A 5,751-nucleotide genomic window follows, 5' to 3' on the forward strand; every position below is an offset into this window, starting at 1 on the left:
TCGTGAGTTACGATGGCAAACACTGGGGTCCGGAGGGACCCCGAACCGCCGGAGGAAACAACTCTCAACTTTAGATCATCATCATCATCATCATCATCATCATCATCGTCGTCGTCGTCTCCTTCTCGGCAGTGTTCGCGTAAATGGCCCTAAGTGAGGACCTCGGACTCTCCCTGCCTCCAAGTCCTCCTTCCTCCTTCTGCTCCGTTCTCCTGCTCCTCACAGGGGAGCGTTTAGCCGGATGGGCCTCGGGTTACGCGTAAAACGGCCTTCGACAGGAGCAGGGATGTTCTCTACTCCACGATTACTATGGGGTCAAAGCGTACCCACGATGGGGTATTTCGCAACCCCAATACACATTCGTAAGTTACGATGGCAAACACTGGGGTCTGGAGGGACCCCGAACCGCCATTCGAAAGTTACGATGGCAAACACTGGGGTCCGGAGGGACCCCGAACCGCCGGAGCAAACAACTCTCAACTTCAGATCATCATCATCATCATCATCATCATCATCATCATCAATGTCTCCTTCTCGGCAGTGTTCGCGTAAACCGGCCTAAGTGAGGACCTCGGACTCTCCCTGCCTCTCCATCCTGCGACCTCCTTCTGCTCCGTTCTCCTGCTCCTCGCAGGTGAGCGCTTTGCCGGATGGGCCTCGGGTTACGCGTAAATGGGCCTAAGTGAGGACCTCGGGCTCTCCGTTGCTCCTCGTCTTCCTTGCTCCTTCTCCATCATTCTCCTGCGCCTCGCTAGTGAAAGAGCAGCTGTTTGGTCTGCCTATTACGCGAACACCATCCTCCGTTTGGACTTCAGACACTCCTTGCCTCCTCCTCATCCTTGCTCCCTCTACATCATTCAGATGCTCCTCGCTAGCGTACGCTTAGGTCTCCGGAGGGCCGGTTTCGCGAACACCCCCCTTCGGTGAGGACCTCGGGCTTTCCGTGCCTCTGTGTCCTCCTTGCTTTCTCTCCATCATTCTCAAGTGCCTCGCTAGTGAAAGCGCAGCTGTTTGGCCTGCCCATTACGCGAACACCGCCCTCTGTTTATGCTCCTCGCTAGCATACGCTTATGTCTGCGGAGGGCCGGTTTCGCGAACACCCCCTTCGGTGAGGACCTCGGGATCTCCGTTGCTCCGCGTCCTCCTTGCTCCTTCTCCTTCGTTCTCATGCGCCTCGCTAGTGAAAGCGCAGCTGTTTGGCCTGCCCATTACGCGAACACCGCCCTCTGTTTATGCTCCTCGCTAGCATACGCTTATGTCTGCGGAGGGCCGGTTTCGCGAACACCCCCTTCGGTGAGGACCTCGGGATCTCCGTTGCTCCGCGTCCTCCTTGCTCCTTCTCCTTCGTTCTCATGCGCCTCGCTAGTGAAAGAGAAGCTGTTTGGCCTGCCTAGTACACGAACACCGCCCTCGGTTTATGCTCCTCGCGAGAGTGGGCTGAGGTCTGCGGAGGGCCTATTACGCGAACACCGCCCTCCAGTTGGACCTCGGGCTCTCCGTTGCTCCTCGTCCTCCTTGCTCCCTCTACATCCTTCTCAAGCGCCTCACACCGCCCTCCGTTTATGCTCCTCGCTAGCGTACGCTTATGTCTGCGGAGGGCCGGTTTCTTGAACACCGCCATCGGTGAGGACCTCTGGATCTCCTTTGCTCCTCGTCCTCCCTGCTCCCTCTCCTTTGTTCTCAAGTGCCTCGCTAGTGAAAGCGAAGCTGTTTTGCCTGCCTATTACGTGAACACCGCCCTCCAGTTGGACCTCGGGCTCTCCGTGTCTCCTCCTCCTCCTTGCTCCCTCTCATTGTTCTCAAGTGCCTCGCTAGTGAAAGAGCAGCCGTTTGGCCTACCCATTACGTGAACATGGCCCTCCATTTATGCTCCTCGCGAGCGTACGCTTAGGCCTGCGGATGGCCGGTTTCGCGAACACCGCCCTCTAGTTGGACCTCGGGCTCTCCGTTTCTCCTCGTACTCCTTCCTCCCTCTACATCTTTCTCAAGCGCCTCGCTAGTGAAAGAGCAGCTCTGTGGCCTGCCTACTACGCGAACACCGCCCTCCGTTTGGACTTCAGACACTCCTTGCCTCCTCCTCATCCTTGCTCCCTCTACATCGTTCTCAAGTGCCTCGGTAGCGTACGCTTAGGTCTGCGGAGGGCGGGTTACGCGAACACCACCATTTTTGAGGAACCCAGTACCTCCTACACACACACACACACACACCCACACACAGACACACACACACACACACACACACACACACGAGGCAGTGAGGAGGAGAAGGAGGTTGTTGCTACGCCTGCGTCGCGAAACCAGGGCTCATTGTGTGCGCGCCCGGAGTAGCTACGGGGAAACACGTGGGACAACCGACCAGTTTGGGGTCATGGTTTATTCAACGCGTATTTTTGGTGTGGTTTAACTTGGTAATCTGATCTGAAAGACTTTCCCTGAATGTGCCTTAATTTCACCTCTTTTTCCTTTCTCCTTTTCTTAGCTTACTGAAAATGTTGGCGACCAAAGGCCGGATTCAGGGACGTGTGCTGCTTGTGCTACTCGCGTTACGTGGGCAAACTGCTCGCTGTCATCATCGATACAAAGGTAAAGTGCAATCCCAGGGTTGTGTGCTGCTTGTGGTACTCGCTTTATGTAGACAAACTGCTTGCTGTCAACATCGATACAAAGATAACAAAAGAATAGCCTAGTGTAACGTAGTGTTTCATGTTTTGTTTTGTTTTTTTCTAGAATGATTCAAATGTAACCATCGTTTCCCCAACCCCGCAGGCTCTGCGACCCGTGAAGAACTGAGACTCCTTCTGGTCGGTATAACAGGCTCGAGAAAGAGTGCGTCCGGAAACACCATCCTGGGGGATGCGTACGCTTTCAAAGAGGACGTTTCGCCCGAGTCTCTCACCGACAGCTGTCTCAGAAAAGAGGCAGAGGGCGACAAACTGGTGGGAGAGGATGTGGTGAAAATCGGCCAGCTGCGGCTGGTCACAGAGTGTTACAAAGGAGATTACTGAGATTCATTTGTAACAAAAGGCTGATTCTTTCAATGCACGCATCCTACGGTGAGATTTATATCATGTATTCACAGCCACCAGAGGCGCTGTACAGCACCGAGTGCCTGAAACACAGACAGTTTGTTGATATTTTTTTAATGTAAACCTTCTTTTTTTTTCATGTAAACCTGTTCTTGACATATCTACTGAGATTCGTTTGTCTTGAAAGGCTGATTCAACCCCGTTGTTGACTTTTATTTTGCCTTCCAGATTGCCTCAGTTGTATCGTGAGTGTAATTTCAAATAAAATAAAATAAAACTCAGAAGCATCTGTGTGTTGTATTCTTCTTCTTCTTCTTCTTCTTCTTCTCATTATTATTATTATTATTATTATTATTATCATTATTATTATTATTATTGTGATTATGCTTCATTTTCATGTGCTGGGGTATCAATGACCCCCATGGTGCCACAGCAGCTTCTGTGCGTGGTCCCCAAGTGCTACGTTTTCTTTCCCGATCCCCTGACGAACCCATTAGAATCGCTCTGGGGCACTCTTCGACCCCAAATGATCATTCTGGTTTTTTTTTAACATTTTCATTCACCGGTCTCTACTGAGGTTGGGGTACTCTGGGACCCCCGGGGTCTGGGGCTGCCCCGAAGGGAAGCATGAGGGTTAACATTTTCATTCACCGGTCTCTACTGAGGGTGGGGTACTCTGAGACCCCCGGGGTCTGGGGCTGCCCCAAAGGGGAGCATGAGGGTTAACCTGCAGGGCTGAACTGGGACAAAAAATTGGGCATTTTGACTAGAGACCGGCCCACCAGGTATTAAAGCCATAAAGCCTTTGAATGAAAACAAACGCTGTTGTGACAGTGATGTACACAGTCTTTTTGGTATATGTATGATTTCTATACATTTTACGTCAGATAAAAACTTTGTTCGCAAGATTCAGATAATTATTTAATAAAAGCTAGATATTTTAAATGAGAATAAGAAAGAAAAGTATTTCTTTGTGCCCCCCTCTCCCTGTTAATGCCCTACCTGGCCCCCTGGCATAACTTTGCTAGACCTGCCCCTGCACAGTTACCAGCTGTCAGCTACATAGAAAAGGATCCTGGTGTTTGTTTGTCTCTCAGAAACAGTTCATAACTTCCCTTCAACTCATTCATGTCACCTAAAAGGTAAACCTGTTTCTCCATCACCTGTTCAGCTCTGATGATTCAGTAAGGACATCTCCTGGTTTCATCTTCATGTTTCCCTCTCACCACATATCCAAACCGATATCATGACCAGCAGCTTTACAGCTGTGGCTCCAGCAAACATCAGCTGATACTAGAAATTAATATTAAATAAATTCTAACAACAGCTGATCAAGCTTAAACGTGCTGCTGTTGTTTAGCACAACATCCGCTGGTTTCCTCTTTCTGGCGCAAAGTGGGCGATAAACAAACAAGAGAGAAAAGCCGATCAGCTGATCATTGATCAGTTTCATGATTGAAGTAGAAACAGGAGAGGGAGGGGGAGAGAATGAGAGAAGAAGAGGCAGCTGACAGCGTAAAGACGCAGAATAACTCCAGCTTTGTGTCTTTTTTTCATTATAGCTAAAGTACGGGACAAACTGCGTCTCTTCTCAGCTCAATACCAAACGTGTAATATTTTCTCTGAATGAGGGACCATTCCATTATATAAGGAGCTGTTGGAAACTCTACTAACTAACCTTATGAATAAAATAAAGTTCACTCTCAGTAACATCATAGCACCCACCCAGCTGTATAGAAACTCCGTCATGCTAGCTCGTAGCAGTACGAGTTATTGTAACTGACTGTAAAAAGTCAGCACAACGAAAATAAACTCCACCTAAACTTGGTTTTTATCTGACCCAGATAGACTGCAGGTCATAACTTCTTACCTGAAGTTCAGTTCACCTGACACTCGGACCGGCGGCTGCCTCGGGTCTCTGCTCCTCCTGCCTCCCCTTTCCCTCATCCACCTGCTGGCCTCTGTGGAAGCTCCGCCATAACCACCACCAAACAACTGAGTTATTTTTACACATCGGCCAGCATCTGGCCAATCCACCACCTCTCATTGTTCATGCCGTTACAAAAAAAATAAATAAACAAGTCATCCGGCGGATGACAGGTTAACATAGCTGGCCAGTCCAGCTATCTTAACCTGTTAATCTTTCGCCGAAAAATTATTTTCTGCGGTGCTGTCTTTCGTGCTTGGCTCTCCTACCTTTGCTAACATGACGCTCATACTGCAGACACCGATGTTGCATTCACTTACACTCGGATATCTGAACTTCACTGTGAACACGTAATTGTACATTTGATATTTCATTGAATTTTGTTGTTTTAGCTTCGGGGTGGCACCTGGGGTGTCCAGTCTGGTTGGGCCCATATGGTTTTCACTGCCCTATGCATAGCCAAGAAAACAGTCCTCATGAACTGGAAAAATAAAAATAATCTTAATTCTAACCAATATAGAAATTATCTATTAGATTACATTAGTCTTGATACAGCCTCTGCCACCACATCAGATCAATTGCTCTGGGCTCCTTTGATCAGCTCCATCACCTAGTGGGGGTGGGGGGTCATAGTTTGGTCCCACCTTCACTGTTGTGATTGGTGTGGGGGTAGGGACAGGCTTAGGGCGTCGGGGGGTTCCCCAGGAGCATCTTCCTTGGGGGGCTCAACCCGGGGTAGCGGTCATGGCCTATTAAGGGCTCTGTTGGCTCTTAGGTGACGGTTTCTTCGTGGCTGCG

This window comes from Pelmatolapia mariae, linkage group LG2 (assembly GCF_036321145.2).
Source record: "Pelmatolapia mariae isolate MD_Pm_ZW linkage group LG2, Pm_UMD_F_2, whole genome shotgun sequence".
NCBI lineage: Eukaryota > Metazoa > Chordata > Actinopteri > Cichliformes > Cichlidae > Pelmatolapia > Pelmatolapia mariae.